Raw genomic sequence first — 22,120 nt, 5'->3', positions numbered from 1 at the left:
TTTCTATATTTTAAATATTTATGCAATTAACAGTATATATCTTAATTGGAACAAATATGGATACAGAACAGGAGTCAAAGGTCATTACAACGGCTGGAGTGTGTGTGTCTGAAAGACACCTATCGTTGCACGAGAAGTATCTCTAAATTCTAATTGAACTAAAAGTTTCCAAATTAAATGTAATGTGTTGAAGTATGCAAAACAGATATCTAGAAACAATGCATTCAAATAGTAGTTTGGTATTGCCACTTATGAACTGCATGTAATATATACTTAATTGTAACAATGCCGCTCTTAGATATAGTTTCAGCATATTCCTTATGGTGAGGTTATTGCATGCTGTCACCTGCATGGTTTCAGTCAACACTGCAGGAAGAATAAAAAAAACTATGTTACTTATCATACGATAAAAGAGGAAAGTGACACACTCTATCACAGATAAATAGAGAATAAAATGTTTTAGAGTTCACATTGTTGATAAGAATACGCCGATAAAAGATGAATAACACAAGCATCTGCCAATTCAATGAAACTGCGCCAAAATACGAACAAAAGACGTACTTTTTCAGGAAACTACTGAAAAAGTACAGGGAAATAAGACGTGGTGTCCCGGAAGAGTAAGCGTCTTTTGTTACATCGACGACAACCGCCATGTCAATCTTGGTCAATCGAAGTATGTATTGTCACGTTCTCAAATGAGAGCACGTAACAGGAGCTTTGTCAATGAGATTACTATGACGACCGACGCGCTTATAACTTAATTGAAGGCAGGACAAAATATGTATCAATAACTGGCGTCACATTGATTTTAATCAATTATAATCAGTCATACATTTAAAGTTAATGAGAAAAAACTATAAGTTTTAAATTACCCAAATAAAATTTAATGATTTTTTCATCAGTACATATAAAATGAGTCCAAGATTCCACGGTAACATCTGTGTACAGATAAAACGGTATTATTCCATTGAATGTCTCTTGAATATCTCTACTGTGTGTAATATAACACAGAGATGTACTTTATGTAGAGGTACGGGGATTTCAGGCACCTATACAATACTTTCCCAGTCATGTTGTCGCCATCAACATCTTCCTACCAGGTGCCACCTGTGCCTCATATCATTAACGGTTTTGATAGACTACATAGTCGATTCAGTTTTTTATAAAGGCTCAGCAATCTTCTCTAAATTTGGCACCCGGCCTATTTTTACTTCTCAGTTGCGAACAAAATATAAAAGATGAAGAAGTTTTAAGAGAAGGTGATCTTTGCCAGAAAATTTTCATAAATCAATTCTGAAATCCATAGAAATATAAGCTGATTTTTTTTAAATGTACAATATCAGATTCCATTTAAACACAGTTTTCCAATATGCACGTCAAAGCCGAGCATCGTTATCAAAGTTCATAAATAAAATTCACACAACGTAACACATCATTAATACCAACAACATGGTGCTAGGGGATCATAATTGAATTTCGCTGACAGAGGAGTGGCTCAGAATTTAATTTGTCCCCAAACCAAAACACGCCAGTACGTTATATCACAATATATAGATAGAATACTGCTTAGGTTTCAACCTGAAAATCACGTTGACATACATAAAAATGTGAACGGAATTAAAGAATGTTATATGATACAATATATATATATATAAAACGAAAGACGATAAGTACTTCCAGGGAAAAAATCTAAAATATCTCGTTATAACCAGTTGTTATCCCGTTGATATGATTAGCTACCTACCTCTAATATACAAAGTGTTAAGCAGAATTTGTAAATGAATGAAGCATATTAATCAACTAAAATAACGTAAAACAATTAATAGCAAAGTGATCATAATAAGATAATATCACCAGAAATCATTTCAATATCGTTTACCAATGGAAATGTAAACATTAGTTTTTGTGCTAAAGGATTTAAAGATTAATAGTTTTTTCTTTAATATCAGGAATGAATATCGTTTGTTACTTCACAAAAAGTACCCTTATCCGATGACAATACACGGAATATACCAAAATATCCCATTGAAAATTTCCTAATCTAAGCCGTGAAGTAACAAACCAGGTCCATTCCTCCTGTTTCAATTATGTCTGTTTACTTGTTACAGACATTAGAAATGACCTGCTCTAAAATGCCAGTTGTGGAGCTCTGTACATTTCTCCTACGTACGCATATATACTTGTTTTATCAGTGAGCTAAGTGACTTTATTCTTAAGGAGAAAAGTTGTAGGCACGGAAGTTCATCCAGTTGACGGAAGTAGTTAACATGTCAAACCCTGCAGCTCTTCGGTTCGCGCCGCATAGGGTCCTAAAAATGATAATTTATTTATTTTCAGATTATCATTATGATAACAATGACATTCACTTTGAACAAAAGAAAAACTTATAAAAAAAACTGCGTTAACTTCAAATGAGAGATTGTCTTACTATGACGTCACCAAAACGTCATATTGATTCGGCCCTTTTCGGATATTTTCGGAAGGATTAGATTATATAGGCTGGAAGACCTTCGAGCCCATGTCTATCACGTGGTCTATCACGTGGTCTTTCTCCGGTGCATCTGGGCCATTTTTCTTATTCTGTTTAACAACAAGCTAAAATGTCTTTGATGATTATCTTTGTCACGAATCAGGTTTATATTTATGCAGGGAGATACCACGAACAAGGTTAATATTTATGCAGGGTGATACCACGAACAAGGTTAATATTTATGCAGGGAGATACCACGAACAAGGTTAATATTTATGCAGGGAGATACCACGAATCAGGTTAATATTTATACAGGGAGATACCACGAACAAGGTTAATATTTATACAGGGAGATACCACGAATCACGTTAATATTTATACTGGGAGATACCACGAATCAGGTTAATATTTATACAGGGAGATTCCACGAATCAGGTTAATATTTATACTGGGAGATACCACGAATCAGGTTAATATTTATACAGGGAGATACCACGAATCAGATTAATATTTATACAGGGAGATACCACGAATCAGGTTGATATTTATACAGGGAGATACCACGAATCACGTTAATATTTATACTGGGAGATACCACGAATCAGGTTAATATTTATACAGGGAGATACCACGAATCAGATTAATATTTATACAGGGAGATACCAGGAACAAGGTTAATATTTATGCAGGGAGATACCACGAATCAGGTTAATATTTATACAGGGAGATACCACGAATCAAGTTAATATTTATACAGGGAGATACCACGAATCAGGTTAATATTTATACAGGGAGATACCACGAATCAAGTTAATATTTATACTGGGAGATACCACGAATCAGGTTAATATTTATACAGGGAGATTCCACGAATCAGGTTAATATTTATACTGGGAGATACCACGAATCAGGTTAATATTTATACAGGGAGATACCACGAATCAGATTAATATTTATACAGGGAGATACCACGAATCAGGTTGATATTTATACAGGGAGATACCACGAATCAGGTTAATATTTATACAGGGAGATACCACGAATCAGATTAATATTTATACAGGGAGATACCAGGAACAAGGTTAATATTTATGCAGGGAGATACCACGAACAAGGTTAATATTTATGCAGGGAGATACCACGAATAAGGTTAATATTTATACAGGGAGATACCACGAATCAAGTTAATATTTATACAGGGAGATACCACGAATCAGGTTAATATTTATACAGGGAGATACCACGAATCACGTTAATATTTATACTGGGAGATACCACGAATCAGGTTAATATTTATACAGGGAGATTCCACGAATCAGGTTAATATTTATACTGGGAGATACCACGAATCAGGTTAATATTTATACAGGGAGATACCACGAATCAAGTTAATATTTATACAGGGAGATACCACGAATCAGGTTAATATTTATACAGGGAGATACCACGAATCACGTTAATATTTATACTGGGAGATACCACGAATCAGGTTAATATTTATACAGGGAGATCAGGTTAATATTTATACAGGGAATCAGGAACAAGGTTAATATTTATACAGGGAGATACCACGAATCAGATTAATATTTATACAGATACCACGGGTTAATATTTATACAGGGAGATACCACGAATCAGGTTAATATTTATACAGGGAGATACCACGAATCAAGTTAATATTTAAACAGGGAGATACCAGGAACAAGGTTAATTTTTATACAGGAGATACCACGAATCAGGTTAATATTTATACAGAGAGATACCAGGAACAAGGTTAATATTTATACAGGGAGATAGTTATGTCGACAGCTTTTTCAGAAATATTCTGATTTAATCGTGAAGGAAGTTTAAAGACTCCGGTCATCATCAACAACATTCGAATTAGAAAAACAAAGTCAAAAATTAAATATTGCATTTTAAAATGTTGTTAGAATGATTAGATATATGAATAAATTTTAACTTTGTCACATTTTGTCAATAGATGTACACCTGATCGGGATACACCAAATGCCCGACACGTGACCACAATTACAATTTGACAAAACGTCTTCTCAAATTTTATAGCGACCAATAGAAGCAACAAAATGGATGACTGGTGGCCATCTTAGATCTTAACAGTTATTGCTTGCAATAGCGATTTCTTTACGAAGCGCTACTAGGTCATTCTCCAAACTAAAAAGGAAATCAAATCCAAAGCATGTATTTCTTTAACTTGATGTCAAAACCACACTTTTCGGTCTGTCTGTATTACATGTTTTTATGCCTGCAGATTAATTATCCGATAACTTGATACTTATCTACAAACGTCATTACATCTTCTGCATACAAAAAGAAAAAAAAACTTGCTCGAAAACGAGGGATACGTTATGTATACGTTAACCAATCTTTCAAAGGAAGAGATACTACCTACTTTGTGATCATGCATCTGTATTACAATCATGCAGATTGTCAATTAACGATACGGACCTCCCTCATTTGTATTTATATTCCTTAACACGAATGCGTATAAACACTTTTTATTACTATTGACTCGATTGGTTGTTAAACCAAACCTACTTCTACATTAGATGCTTACCTCAGCATTGTCTTACAATGAAACAAACAGGAACGGCTTATCAACGGTGTTGTATGATACATTCGATGATTTTTCCCCCCTATTGTGATTTTTTATATTTCTGGATAGCAAAAACCCTGCTTTCCGATCCTATGATGTTTAAATATCGTTGTTGATTTAATATTCAAGAGCTTTTTCCCAATATTACGTCTTCCATGCAAGATGTTAACAACTCACAGATAAGCTCACAGGATTCCAGTCATGCAAGTTAGGGAAGATTATAGGGAAGTATTTTTATCACTGGAATGATCTGAGTGAGTGAGACATTCTTTATTTCCTGTGCGTTTGTATGCCTGAAAGATCCCTTGTTTACTATAATCATATCAGAGCACGCTTACCTCTCCGGAACACCTGATTGTATCCATCTTGCGTTTATTTCAGGGGTTCCATGTTAATCTTCCTTCGGTTCATATTTTGCTCTGCTGACTTCGACTTTGAATGAAGACTCTGTAGACACAGAGACAGTTGTCTGTAGTGTCTAGTTGATACCTGATAACTTACCACGTCCAGCTCTGCCATATTGAAGTGCGAGTTCCCCTTTTCACTGCTGTTTGTAAAAACTATAAGGAAAACCGTGTATGTGACCTATCCATTGCCGATCCGTTCTGTGCATTTGAACCGCTAGCATTTTTACATGAAGATTAAACCCCTCAATGTGACAAATGGTTTAGAATTTTCACAAAGAACAATTTTTTTTCACCATTTGTCAATTATCTAGATCTTGTGTCACGAAAAATGACTTAAATATCGCATTGTTTAACAAGGAAACATATCATTAACTGACATCAGACATCAATTGATAATGTAGAGATGCATGTTTTTAATCACATTTTTTTTAAAATTATGATTTCTTGTCGAGCTTGTACAATCTTATTCAAACCAACTTTTTTCAATGACCGTAGGCTCTGTGATGGCGTAATTAATACCCTATACAAACAACTTTATGTACAAAATACTATTTATGGACTGGTGTATTACTGAAAATCTGGTCTCAATGTTTCATGCTTGTATGAAAAGCAATCAATCAGATCGTTTGTAAATAATCCTGCCGACAAACTAATCGGTCTAGAAGCCAATGATCAGTTAGTTCAAAAGTCAAGTTAGCACGCCCGGAGACATAAACACACAATTAGGTGGCACTTTAAGGCTGATTAAACGTTGTTAAGATAGCTTTGGTCATAATTCACCATAAGTTAAATTGATAATGAACATTTAAGCACTGTTTTATATCCGTTTAATGTATCATGATGAGAAAATCAAATGATAAAATGTTATTAGTGAACCTTTGCTTTGTTTAGAACATTAATCGATTAGAATATCGTAACATCCTGTAGTCTAAGCATGGTATGCAAAGGTTCATGAGGCTGCGGTGGACGTATAATAATATCGAGTATGATTAATATTTCATGAACGGTGACCGTGTTACCAAAAAATTCAAGACGATTTACAGAAAATAATTAAAGAGGGATAATAAAATGCAAGTATAAGCCAGCTAAAAAGAAAAAAACACAACATGTCAACGTCATCAAAATCCAAAGCTAAAGTCTGTAAAACTAGGACAAAATAGGATCAAAAGAAAGATTTCCCCGGAGACAACTGAAAACGCACAAGGAGAATAAGACCAGGTGTTTCGGAAGATTAAGCTCTTCAGCTGCTTCATCGACGTCACCTGCCATGTAAATCTTAGTCATTCCAAATAAGTCATATCACGTTCTCAAAAGAGAGCATTGTATACAAAAACGGAACCAAATGGCAAACTAACGAGCTTTATACACGTCAAACGTCAAACTTCATAACGAAATATAATATTTCTAAATGAGATCACTATGACGACATTAAAACTTCATGATTATCATCAACTTGTATCTTTTGAAACCTAGTATGAAGAGGTTGTCCGTCAGTTGATGACTTCTTGTGCCTTCAGTTTCTTGCTTCGAAGTATGAAGAAAATAAAAACCCATGCTTAATACCAGATGACCATTAAATAGATCGTATTTCTGCGTAATTAAGATGGTTTGGTTATACATTGTTTATAATGTCCCTTCAACAAATATAGTTGTTTAATGACGTCTTCCCCATGCATGCGTGTTGGACACGTGTTTTCATTGCCTGTGGTGGTTAGAGGCTGTGATTTATTCATGAAAGCCATGATAGTGCAGTACTGATGCTGAATAAAGTATCAGATTTTAACATAATAAGCCAATTATTCAAGAGAAGGGAATGAACAAAGGACATAACCCATGGAACCCTTTACGCTTGTGTGTTGATGAAACCCTCTGGTATCGACAAGCATTCCAGCATAGAAACGTTCCTGGCACTACATCGTATCGATGGATACGACCTAAAATCTATTACAGTGCAGCAATGATGATAGGATTTCTTTCCCCTTTCGCTTTTTTTTTCCTAAAGTTATATTGACAACTTACATACGTCTCCGTTAAGAATTGAAGAGAAAACAAGATGCCTTCACATCATTTCCGGGATTCTCCCTGTCGCTTTCTGGAGAAACCGGATCAAGGATCAATACCTATTCCGCTTCCGTCAAGTGCGTATTTACACGGATAAAAAAAATAGGAGAAAATTACGCCTGTCAATCACAACACACAAAACAATCTACATTTTTTTTGTATAATTTCTATATTCATGATAAACAATGCCTTCTGGATACGTGATCCTGTACATCTATCTATAAGGAACGTGTAGTTATTTGGTGACACTTATGAAATCTTTCGGCTATGCATTTCATGCTATTCCAGTTACCCATGTATCTTATTCCTGGTAGAGTCAATGTTTTCTTGCACGTCATACAAAACAATGAAAATTACCGATATTTTAAAAGAAAATCTGTGCTCGCACTTTAATTGATGAAACGAGGGACAAATACAAACAATTGGCACATGAAGAAATGGTACAGATTTGTCTTGGTAATATTGTTTATGGTTTTTACTTTATGTTTAATCGTCGTTGTTTCGGAAAGTTTACGCGTGGGGATTAACACCTAAATGTTTTATATACTTGCTACATAGCAAAATTTCCCTCGTGAACAATCCAGTAAAAATTACAGAAATGAATTGTCATACATGTGTTGTGTCTCGGCCAATAGATTTGTATCTGATAAAATAAGCAGCTTTGTTGTGTATTGCAATTCCTCTAAGAAAAGGATATATTAAAAAGGATATATCAAAAAGGAGATTTTCAATATAATTGTATACGTGTTATATATATATTGAGAGATATTGTCATCTTATATCGATATATTGTATATCCTGGTTGATGGACTTTATAGTAATAACGGTGTTTACGGATAGATAGGTTATATTGTAACCAACACCTTTAAAAGCAACAATAAAATGATGAGATACACATCGGATTCGGCGGAAGCTTATAATAGACTGTCACTTGGTGCGTACGATTGATTACTGAGATACGAGTAAATAAACAAGGCACTGATAGTGTAAGAATGACAAGTAAACAACACAGAATCGTGATTACAACTTCCATTATAGTTATGTTAGCCTCACTTGGTCTTAAGGGGGTGATTGCGATAAGTGGTTCACTTATTTGTAGCATGAAAGCTGATAACCTTTGTTATTGCATGATGAAAATGGGAAGGAAGATAATCGTCAATATTATGATATTCATTCAACATGTAAAGAAACGTTAATGTTTAGCTAAGAATGCATTCTAAGATTAACTTTTTAGTGTGTATATGGTTGATATTTTCCATTTCTGGATAGCAATATCCCTGCCTCTCCAACATATATTGTTTAAATGTCATAGTTGATTCGATATTCAATGGCCTGCTCCCATTATCACGATTTTCTTGCAAGAAGTCGTCAAGACTGACAAATTCGTAACACAAGGGTTCAAAAGATGCTGATTGGTGAAAATTATGGGGAAGTTTTATAGTCGCCATAGTGATCTCACTGAAAAATATTCTATTTCTTTGCGTGGCATGAAGCAGGACGTATTTCACGTTCGTTAGTTGAGTTTCGTTTTTGTATACCTTTTTCTCATTTGAGAACGTGACATTACTCGCTTGGAATTCCTTGTTTCCCTAACTTTTCCATTTCTAGGCTAAAGACCTCTTTGTTCTCTAACTTTTCCATTTCTAGACTAAAAACTTCCTTGTTTCCCTAACTTTTCCATTTCTAGACTGAAGACTTCCTTGTTTCCCTAACTTTTCCATTTCTAGGCTAAAGACTTCCTTGTTTCCCTAACTTTTCCATTTCTAGGCTAAAGACCTCCCTGTTTCCCTAACTTTTCCATTTCTAGGCTAAAGACTTTAACTTTTCCATTTCTAGACTGAAGACTTCCTTGTTTCCCTAACTTTTCCATTTCTAGACTGAAGACTTCCTTGTTTCCCTAACTTTTCCATTTCTAGACTAAAAACCTCCTTGCTTCCCTAACTTTTCCATTTCTAGGCTAAAGAGTTTTTTCCCTTGTTTCTAACTTTTCCAAGGCACTTTTCCATTCCTAGGCTAAAGACCTCCCTGTTTCCCTAACTTTTCCATTTCTAGATTAAAGACTTCCTTGTTTCCCTAATTGTTCCATTTCTAGACTAAAGACCTCCTTGTTTCCCTAACTTTTCCATTTCTAGGCTAAAGACCTCTTTGTTCTCTAACTTTTCCATTTCTAGACTAAAAACTTCCTTGTTTCCCTAACTTTTCCATTTCTAGACCTCCTTGTATCCCTAACTTTTCTCCCTAAGACTTCCTTGTTTCCTTAACTTTTTTCCATTTCTAGACTAACTTTTCCATTTCTAGACTGAAGACTTCCTTGTTTCCCTAACTTTTCCATTTCTAGGCTAAAGACCTCTTTGTTTCCCCAACTTTTCCATTTCTAGACTAAAGACTTCCTTGTTTCCCTAACTTGTTCTATGTCTAGACTGAAGACTTCCTTGTTTCCCTAACTTTTCTATTTCTAGGCTGAAGACCTCCTTGTTTCCCTAACTTTTCCATTTCTAGACTGAAGACTTCCTTGTTTCCCTAACTTTTCCATTTCTAGGCTGAAGACCTTCTTGTTTCCCTAACTTTTCCATTTCTAGACTGAAGACTTCCTTGTTTCCCTAACTTTTCCATTTCTAGGCTAAAGACTTCCTTGTTTCCCTAACTTTTCCATTTCTAGACTGAAGACTTCCTTGTTTCCCTAACTTTTCCATTTCTAGGCTAAAGACTTCCTTGTTTCCCTAACTTTTCCATTTCTAGGCTAAAGACTTCCCTGTTTCCCTAACTTTTCCATTTCTAGACTGAAGACTTCCTTGTTTCCCTAACTTTTCCATTTCTAGACTAAAAACCTCCTTGCTTCCCTAACTTTTCCATTTCTAGGCTAAAGACCTCCCTGTTTCCCTAACTTTTCCATTTCTAGACTAAAAACTTCCTTGTTTCCCTAACTTTTCCATTTCTAGGCTTAAGACCTCCCTGTTTCCCTAACTTTTCCATTTCTAGACTGAAGACTTCCTTGTTTAATTATTTTTTCCATTTCTAGGCTAAAGACTTCCCTGTTTCCCTAACTTTTCCATTTATAGACTAACGACTTCCTTTCTTCCCGAACTTTTCCATTCCAAGGCTAAACACCTCCTTGTTCCCCTAACTTTTCCATTTCTAGGCTAAAGACCTCTTTGTTTCCCCAACTTTTCCATTTCTAGACTAAAGACTTCCTTGTTTCCCTAACTTTTCTATTTCTAGGCTGAAGACCTCCTTGTTTCCCTAACTTTTTCACTTCTAGACTAAAGACTTCCTTGTTTCCCTAACTTTTCCATTTCTAGGCTGAAGACCTTCTTGTTTCCCTAACTTTTCCATTTCTAGACTGAAGACTTCCTTGTTTCCCTAACTTTTCCATTTCTAGACTGAAGACTTCCTTGTTTAACTAACTTTTCCATTTCTAGGCTAAAGACTTCCTTTCTTCCCGAACTTTTCCATTCCTAGGCTAAATACCTCCTTGTTCCCCCAACTTTTCCATTTCTAGACTAAAGACCTCCTTGCTTCCCTAACTTTTCCATTCCTAGGCTAAAGACCTCCCTGTTTCCCTAACTTTTCCATTTCTAGATTAAAGACTTCCTTGTTTCCCTAACTTTTCCATTTCTAGGCTAAAGACCTCCTTGTTTCCCTAACTTTTCCATTTCTAGACTAAAGACTTCCTTGTTTCCCTAACTTTTCCATTTCTAGGCTAAAGACCTCCCTGTTTCCCTAACTTTTCCATTTCTAGGCTAAAGACCTCCCTGTTTACCTAACTTTTCCATTTCTAGACTGAAGACTTCCTTGTTTCCCTAACTTTTCCATTTCTAGGCTGAAGACCTCCTTGTTTCCCTAACTTTTCCATTTCTAGACTGAAGACTTCCTTGTTTAACTAACTTTTCCATTTCTAGGCTAAAGACTTCCTTGTTTCTTAGTTTCATTATATATGTCTTGTTTCTATGTGTCTTTTCCAGTGTCTAACTTTTCATAGATGCTTTAATGACTGATAATTCTTAGTAAGATTAACTTAAATTTACTTACCGGGTTGATCTATGTAACAGCTGACACTTATCCTTGATGAACCCCTGGGCCCGTAATCATGAAACCATTCTCATGTTCAAGCATAGATTTTGTGAATACAGGCCCTGGTCTAGGAATGTTACAGCGGTTTCCTTATGAAACTCTTCTTTTGTTCATGCATGTTTTTGTCCATGTTTAGATGTTGATTTTGAATTTGGTTTTTGTTAACCTGTCGATATATCTTGTTCTATAAACGTTGTGTAATAAAGACTATCCTACCCAATACGTTGTCATGGTAACTTCTGGATTTCTTGTGTGGTCGTGATATATTGATTCAGCTAATAGACTTTAATCCAGGCAAGGCTATAGAAATGATAAACCGACAAATTTCACACCATGTAATCATATGAGACAACCGCTACGTGACCACCTGCAGGTATAAGAACGGGAGTTGATCTGCTGCTACAACGACAAGACTTCATTGTCACGTAGCATCTAATCACTAAATTGTTTAACTATTACTTTTTTAATTTTAAAAAAGTTAACAACAATATCTACAGTTGATTCGTTAATTAGAGATAAAACAACAACAATATCTACAGTTGATTCGTTAATCAGAGATAAAACAACAGTATCTACAGTTGATTCGTTAATCAGAGATAAAACAACAGTATCTACAGTTGATTCGTTAATTAGAGATAAAACAACAACAATATCTACAGTTGATTCGTTAATCAGAGATAAACAACAATATCTACAGTTGATTCGTTAATCAGAGATAAAACAACAGTATCTACAGTTGATTCGTTAATCAGAGATAAAACAACAGTATCTACAGTTGATTCGTTAATCAGAGATAAACAACAATATCTACAGTTGATTCGTTAATCAGAGATAAACAACAATATCTACAGTTGATTCGTTAATCAGAGATAAAACAACAATATCTACAGTTGATTCGTTAATTAGAGATCAAACAACAGTATCTACAGTTGATTCGTTAATGAGAGATAAAACAACAATATCTACAGTTGATTCGTTAATCAGAGATAAAACAACAATATCTACAGTTGATTCGTTAATCAGAGATAAAACAACAACAATATCTACAGTTGATTCGTTAATCAAAGATAAAACAACAGTATCTACAGTTGATTCGTTAATTAGAGATAAACAACAATATCTACAGTTGATTCGTTAATCAGAGATAAAACAACAATATCTACAGTTGATTCGTTAATCAGAGATCAAACAACAACAATATCTACAGTTGATTCGTTAATCAGAGATAAATCAACAATATCTACAGTTGATTCGTTAATCAGAGATAAAACAACAGTATCTACAGTTGATTCGTTAATCAAAGATATACAACAACATCTACAGTTGATTCGTTAATCAGAGATAAACAACAATATCTACAGTAGATTCGTTAATCAAAGATAAAACAACAGTATCTACAGTTGATTCACTTAAAATGAAAGCAGATATCTGCTGCTACAACGAAGATTAATGACTGATAATTCTTAAAGATTAACTTAAATTTACTTATTGTCTACGTAGCATCTAATCAAATTAATCAGAGATAAATCAACAATATCTACAGTTGATTCTTTAATCAGAGATAAACAACAATATCTACAGTTGATTCGTTAATCAAAGATAAAACAACAGTATCTACAGTTGATTCGTTAATTAGAGATAAACAACAATATCTACAGTTGATTCGTTAATCAGAGATAAACAACAATATCTACAGAGATAAACAACAATATCTACAGTTGATTCGTTAATCAGAGATAAACAACAATATCTACAGTTGATTCGTTAATTAGAGATAAAACAACAATATCTACAGTTGATTCGTTAATCAGAGAAAAAACAACAACAATATCTACAGTTGATTCGTTAATCAGAGATAAACAACAACAATATCTACAGTTGATTCGTTAATCAGAGATAAAACAACAGTATCTACAGTTGATTCGTTAATCAGAGATAAATCAACAATATCTACAGTTGATTCGTTAATCAGAGATAAAACAACAACAATATCGACAGTTGATTCGTTAATCAGAGATACAACAACAATATCTACAGTTGATTCGTGAATTAGAGATAAACAACAACAATATCTACAGTTGATTCGTTAATCAGAGATCAAACAACAACAATATCTACAGTTGATTCGTTAATCAGAGATAAATCAACAATATCTACAGTTGATTCGTTAATTAGAGATAAACAACAATATCTACAGTTGATTCGTTAATCAGAGATAAACAACAATATCTACAGTTGATTCGTTAATCAGAGATAAACAACAATATCTACAGTTGATTCGTTAATCAAAGATAAAACAACAGTATCTACAGTTGATTCGTTAATCAAAGATAAAACAACAATATCTACAGTTGATTCGTTAATCAAAGATAAAACAACAGTATCTACAGTTGATTCGTTAATTAGAGATAAACAACAATATCTACAGTTGATTCGTTAATCAAAGATAAAACAACAACAATATCTACAGTTGATTCGTTAATCAGAGATAAACAACAATATCTACAGTTGATTCGTTAATCAGAGATAAAACAACAAGAATATATACAGTTGATTCGTTAATCAGAGATAAACAACAATATCTACAGTTGATTCGTTAATCAGAGATAAACAACAATATCTACAGTTGATTCGTTAATCAGAGATAAAACAACAATATCTACAGTTGATTCGTTAATCAGAGATCAAACAACAGTATCTACAGTTGATTCGTTAATCAGAGATAAAACAACAATATCTACAGTTGATTCGTTAATCAGAGATAAAACAACAATATCTACAGTTGATTCGTTAATCAGAGATAAAACAACAACAATATCTACAGTTGATTCGTTAATCAAAGATAAAACAACAGTATCTACAGTTGATTCGTTAATTAGAGATAAACAACAATATCTACAGTTGATTCGTTAATCAGAGATAAAACAACAATATCTACAGTTGATTCGTTAATCAGAGATCAAACAACAACAATATCTACAGTTGATTCGTTAATCAGAGATAAATCAACAATATCTACAGTTGATTCGTTAATCAGAGATAAAACAACAGTATCTACAGTTGATTCGTTAATCAAAGATATACAACAACATCTACAGTTGATTCGTTAATCAGAGATAAACAACAATATCTACAGTAGATTCGTTAATCAAAGATAAAACAACAGTATCTACAGTTGATTCGTTAATCAGAGATAAATCAACAATATCTACAGTTGATTCGTTAATCAGAGATAAACAACAATATCTACAGTAGATTCGTTAATCAAAGATAAAACAACAGTATCTACAGTTGATTCGTTAATCAGAGATAAATCAACAATATCTACAGTTGATTCGTTAATCAGAGATAAAAAACAATATCTACAGTTGATTCGTTAATATCTACAGTTGATTCGTTAATCAGAGATAAACAACAATATCTACAGTTGATTCGTTAATCAGAGATAAACAACAATATCTACAGTTGATTCGTTAATTAGAGATAAAACAACAATATCTACAGTTGATTCGTTAATCAGAGAAAAAACAACAACAATATCTACAGTTGATTCGTTAATCAGAGATAAACAACAACAATATCTACAGTTGATTCGTTAATCAGAGATAAAACAACAGTATCTACAGTTGATTCGTTAATCAGAGATAAATCAACAATATCTACAGTTGATTCGTTAATCAGAGATAAAACAACAACAATATCTACAGTTGATTCGTTAATCAGAGATAAACAACAACAATATCTACAGTTGATTCGTTAATTTTATATAAACAACAACAATATCTACAGTTGATTCGTTAATCAGAGATCAAACAACAACAATATCTACAGTTGATTCGTTAATCAGAGATAAATCAACAATATCTACAGTTGATTCGTTAATTAGAGATAAACAACAATATCTACAGTTGATTCGTTAATCAGAGATAAACAACAATATCTACAGTTGATTCGTTAATCAGAGATAAACAACAATATCTACAGTTGATTCGTTAATCAAAGATAAAACAACAGTATCTACAGTTGATTCGTTAATCAAAGATAAAACAACAATATCTACAGTTGATTCGTTAATCAAAGATAAAACAACAGTATCTACAGTTGATTCGTTAATTAGAGATAAACAACAATATCTACAGTTGATTCGTTAATCAAAGATAAAACAACAACAATATCTACAGTTGATTCGTTAATCAGAGATAAACAACAATATCTACAGTTGATTCGTTAATCAAAGATAAAACAACAGTATCTACAGTTGATTCGTTAATCAGAGATAAAACAACAACAATATCTACAGTTGATTCGTTAATTAGAGATACATTGACTATGTGATACTGCTGAAATATTTTTCATTATCACATTGTCTCATGTTAGTAACCAAATGCTACACCGCAAGGGTGTCACGGTTTAAGTCGGTTTGGCAGTTGCTTGCTGAGCAATGAGGCTACATGGGGTTTTTTTCTTAGTGTTTACACATTTATCAGAAAACGGGGCAATGGAATAAATCTGCGGTACAATACTAAATAGTATGCATTAGTCACACCAACCGTATCAATTTATCTCTAATTAGGATTCATAAACAATACCTGCTCTCCCCTATGTATGATCGTAAACACGACTTGATTTGAATCCCTAAGTCTTCCCTTTGCAATACCACGTTCTTGGTATCAGGGACTCGGTGGGACGGTACGAATGAATGTTTAGGTTCACTTCACGGGATCAGATTAGCACAAGTCTAATAATTAACGTCCTTGTTCATTTTAAAGTTCAGATCTAGATTAGCAGTCTGTTCGTGTTCATTTTAAAGTTTAGATTAGCAGTCTGTTCGTGTTCATTTTAAAGTTCAGATCTAGATTAGCAGTCTGTTCGTGTTCATTTTAAAGTTCGGGTCTAGATTAGCAGTCTGTTCGTGTTCATTTTAAAGTTCAGATCTAGATTAGCAGTCTGTTCGTGTTCATTTTAGAGTTCGAGTCTAGATTAGTAGTCTGTTCGTGTTCATTTTAAAGTTCAGATCTAGATTAGCAGTCTGTTCGTGTTCATTTTAAAGTTCAGATCTAGATTATCAGTCTGTTCGTGTTCATTTTAAAGTTCGGGTCTAGATTAGCAGTCTGTTCGTGTTCATTTTAAAGTTAGCAGTCTGTTCGTGTTCATTTTAGAGTTCGGGTCTAGATTAGCAGTCTGTTCGTGTTCATTTTAAAGTTCGGGTCTAGATTAGTAGTCTGTTCGTGTTCATTTGAAAGTTCGGGTCTAGATTAGCAGTCTGTTCGTGTTCATTTTAAAGTCTAGATTAGTAGTCTGTTCATGTTCATTTTAAAGTTCTGGTCTAGAGTAGTAGTCTGTTCGTGTTCATTTTAAAGTCTAGATTAGTAGTCTGTTCGTGTTCATTTTAAAGTTCGGGTCTAGATTAGCAGTCTGTTCGTGTTCATTTTAAAGTCTATATTAGTAGTCTGTTCGTGTTCATTTTAAAGTTCTGGTCTAGAGTAGTAGTCTGTTCGTGTTCATTTTAAAGTCTAGATTAGTAGTCTGTTCGTGTTCATTTTAAAGTTCGGGTCTAGATTAGCAGTCTGTTCGTGTTCATTTTAAAGTCTAGATTAGTAGTCTGTTCGTGTTCATTTTAAAGTTCTGGTCTAGAGTAGTAGTCTGTTCGTGTTCATTTTAAAGTCTAGATTAGTAGTCTGTTCGTGTTCGTTTTTAAAGTTCGGGTCTAGCTTAGTAGTCTGTTCGTGTTCATTTTAAAGTTCGGGTCTAGATTAGTAGTCTGTTCGTGTTCATTTTAAAGTCTAGATTAGTAGTCTGTTCATGTTCATTTTAAAGTTCGGGTCTAGATTAGCAGTCTGTTCGTGTTCATTTTAAAGTCTAGATTAGTAGTCTGTTCATGTTCATTTTAAAGTTCTGGTCTAGAGTAGTAGTATTTTAAAGTCTAGATTAGTAGTCTGTTCATGTTCATTTTAAAGTTCTGGTCTAGAGTAGTAGTCTGTTCGTGTTCATTTTAAAGTCTAGATTAGTAGTCTGTTCGTGTTCATTTTAAAGTTCGGGTCTAGATTAGTAGTCTGTTCGTGTTCATTTTAAAGTCTAGATTAGTAGTGTGTTCGTGTTCATTTTAAAGGTCAGATCTAGATTAGTATTCTGTTCGTGTTCGTTTTGAAGTTCAGGTCTAACTTAGTAGTCTGTTCGTGTTCATTTGAAAGTTCGGGTCTAGATTAGTAGTCTGTTCGTTTTCATTTTAAAGTTCTGGTCTAGAGTAGTAGTCTGTTCGTGTTCATTTTAAAGTCTAGATTAGTAGTCTGTTGGTGTTCAATTTCAAGTCTAGATTAGTAGTCTGTTCGTGTTCAGTTTAAAGTTCGGGTCTAGATTAGTAGTCTGTTCATGTTCGTTTTAAAGTTCGGGTTTAGATTAGCAGTCTGTTCGTGTTCATTTTAAAGTTATGGTCTAGCTTAGTTGTCTGTTCGTGTTCATTTTAACGTTCGGGTCTAGATTAGAAGTCTGCTCCTGTTCATTTTAAAGGTCAGATCTAGATTAGTATTCTGTTCGTGTTCGTTTTGAAGTTCGGGTCTAACTTAGTAGTCTGTTCTTGTTCATTTTAAAGTTCGGGTTTAGATTAGTAGTCTGTTCGTGTTCATTTTAAAGTCTAGATTAGAAGTCTGTTCGTGTTCGTTTTAAAGTTCGGGTCTAGATTAGTAGTCTGTTGTTATTTATTTTTGCCGTTGCTCGCTTTGATGACATTAATGGTAGTTAAGAAACAGTTACTTTCTGGAAGTCTTTTTAGGCTCACAGATGTCGTATCCCGATCGCATAACAATGTCTAAATACTGAGTTTACTATGCCTATTTCTACTTCCTGGTTCAAACGTTTTCCCCAAAAAGCATTTAACGTGGCTATTTTCAACATAGTCATATACATTACTTTATCGATCGCTTGAAGATGAAGTAAAAATCCAATTATTTTTTGTTTAAGTTGGCTAAACGTCTTGCTCATCCACTGACAGTGAACTACAGAATCCTCAATCTCACATTGCCTGACATTGTCTCATAACGGCTGTAATCATTATATACGTTTCATAGCAGACAAGGATTTTTAAATGCTGAGAAGAAAAAAACAGAATTAACTGTGGTCTGTGTACAGGTATCTGTTCAAAAGTTGAATTCAGTATTAACATAACACTGTCAGTTAATTCCAGTACTAAATATTAACACGATCACAGATAAATTGTCATTGTTTCCATCGACAACGAGATTGCTAAAGATCAACTCGGATAGCCATGATATGACCATTTAATAAAGAATGCTGGTTCGATGATGTTCAACATTCATTCTCTCGCTGTTCATTACCGGTGGTGTTGTGGACTGTGCTGGCGATAAAAGGTTTTGCGATCCGCGTCAGGCGTCAGTGTTGGAGCGAGGAGTCAAGTGATGATATCGATAAGCCTTATATGAACTCTTTGATACGACATATTACACCACTTACCGACATCGAACGGATAACTTGTCACCTTCACGGATTGGAATCTTTGCACATCGGACAGATTTCATTTTTACGGTAAGCATACTTTTATTGTTGGAATGCTGTCGTGAATCTGTTGAAATACTGCGAAAAGAATGGGTTTCTCTGGTTTCTGTTTTATTTCTGTAATATATGATATCTCCCCTTCAGTTGGTCCTTAATTTCGATCATCTGATCAGGGATTCGTATTCATCATGTATGTAAAATACAAAACTCGTGTCAGAGAAATAATGTACATACTAAGACAAAATCACAACACCAGTTAACATTAAGTACCGGAATTAAACGTGAATATTATAATCGGATTGAGTTTCCTGTTTAATGTTGTATGTTTTAATCTTGTACCTTAATCAATTGCAACATGACGGCTTGGAAAGTTTCTTCTACTAATTAGATGGTATTTCTTTTTGGAAACAACGGCGTTTTTGTAATGAACAGGTTATAATTGATTCTCATTTTTTCCAAGAATGTTGACCTTATTCTTGTCACGTGATGTTATTAGATGTTTACATGTAAACACAATTGATAAAAAAATCTTCTGGCGAGTGGTATCTATTGACTACGTGAGTAGAAATGACACTTCTAACAATTTATCTGTCTACTGCGTGGGTAATTAGACACACTTTTGACATTTTATCTGTCTACTGCGTGGCTTATCAGACGCACTTTTGACATTTTATCTGTCTACTGCGTGGGTAATTAGACACACTTTTGACATTTTATCTGTCTACTGCGTGGGTAATTAGACACACTTTTGACATTTTATCTGTCTACTGCGTGGGTAATTAGACACACTTTTGACAATTTATCTGTCTGCTGCGTGGGTAATTAGACACACTTTTGACATTTTATCTGTCTACTGCGTAGGTAATTAGACACACTTTTGACATTTTATCTGTCTACTGCGTGGGTAATTAGACACACTTTTGACATTTTATCTGTCTATTGCGTGGGTAATTAGACACACTTTTGACATTTTATCTGTCTACTTCGTCGGTAATTAGACACACTTTTGACATTTTATATGTCTACTGCGTGGCTTATTAGACACACTTTTGACACTTTGTCTAATGCGTGGCTAATGAAACTCTGTTTATCTATCCGTTGTATTGTCATTTTGTATTTTATCACTGTATTTGTACTAGAAATACTGTTTGATACCCACGAGATAAATCAATTTCTTGCCATATAAGAAATTCAGCTGAAATTCCGTACGTTTTAAATTTCACCAAAAGACCTCTAAGCCAGACCCTATCAAAGGCAAATGGGTCTATAGTTCGAAAGAGAATACCTGTCACTATTTTGAAACAATTGCATAATATTAGCTAATTTCCACTTGGATAATTCCTTGCTGATAAGGTCATACTAAATAGAATTTTTGAGCGGTATACCAACCGTGAGTGGCAGTACTGTTCAGCATGTGTTGGCCGATCCCATACCACACCGAGCTTCAATATCTGTAAAACATCGCGTGTTTCAGTGGAATTTGATATAACTGAACTGATTTGTCAGTTTTAAGCTCAATAAATGGAACATCAGTGTTAATGTCTTCTACTCTAGTAATATTACAAAAATATTTAATATTTGAGCTTTATCTTCATCTCTAGTAACTATGCCATTGGTATCACGCTCTATAAGGGAAGAGGGTTGTGTCAGACGTTTAACCTTTTAATCAATCTCCAATAAGATTCGGATCCGAAGACGAGTATCCGTCAATAATTTCAAAGACATTTTCATAAAAAAGTAGCACGTGCATGTTATTAAATTAAATGTGATTTAAATTTATTAATATCTGCAAAACGTTTGGTTGACCTCGCTAAATCTTCAGTTTTTTTTAAGTTCAGAGGTCATCCCTGCCTTTTAGTGTGTATATTAACTTCTTTACTGGGAAAACATTCATTAGCAAAGGACAGAAATATGTCCGTAAAACGATCACATGCAGAATTGATTGCGTTACAATTATAAAAAAATGTCTATAGAATCATGATTAGATACAAGTTCATTGAATTTTTCAAAATTTGCCCTCTTGTACTGGCGAATTTTATGTTTATAGATCGGTTTAAAAGGACAGGAATGGTTAATGGAAGTCGTACAACCATCATAGTCACTAACTATAGAGTTCTCTGGTCTATAAGTAGCTCCGCTATTTTGGTCCATTTTACTCTTATTTCAACATATTTTATTTGTCAATCAACAAAAAGGATTGGGCACAAGTTATCGCAACTTAAAAACGCCTTCTCCATAAGATTTCATTATACACAAATGGCATGACAACAATAACAATAACATTTACAAAAGTATATATATATATATATGAGTATAGAAAATAAGTGAAGAAAGGAAAGGGGGAGAAAGGAAGAAAAGGGAACGGTAGAGACTAAATGGAGTAAGATTTGATATATTATACAAAATTGCTACTGATCTTAAAATCTTTTATTATTTTTTATGTATGTTTGAACGACAAGAAAAATACTTTCATTATCTTCATCAGACAGGTTTGGAGATCCAGAAAGTATAACATTAAGAGAAACGTTACAGTAACGTGTGATACTGTCAAACATGATTTGTCGTTGTTGTGTATACAGCACACAATCAAAAAAATAATGTATTACATTTTCACATCTATTACCACATGCACATGTAGGATCACCTACAATATTAACTCTATACAAATCATATTTTAAAATACTACAAGAATGACGCAATCGTGTGTGTAAAATATTCAGTTTACGATTTCCAACATCAAAATATTTAGGTAACAAGTCATTTTCATTATACTGAATCAATGATTTAAAACTGTTTATGGATGGCTGTTCTCTAACACTGTTAGGTAATTCATTCCATAGTCTAATAGAAGACGGAATAAAAGACTGAAATGAACTAGACAGTCGGAAATTGGGAACAGTGTAATTTTCAATGTTTCTCACTTGATAGGTATTCCGTTCGTGTACTTTAGGAGGTAGAAGGTTAGTTAGATAAAAGGGTGTTCGTTTA

Source organism: Ylistrum balloti, unplaced genomic scaffold, assembly GCF_031769215.1.
Source record: "Ylistrum balloti isolate Yb309-2 unplaced genomic scaffold, AGI_CSIRO_Ybal_v1 Utg369738, whole genome shotgun sequence".
NCBI classification, from domain to species: Eukaryota; Metazoa; Mollusca; class Bivalvia; order Pectinida; family Pectinidae; genus Ylistrum; species Ylistrum balloti.
The sequence above is the reverse complement of the archived record's forward strand: the minus strand, read 5'-3'. Positions refer to the sequence as shown.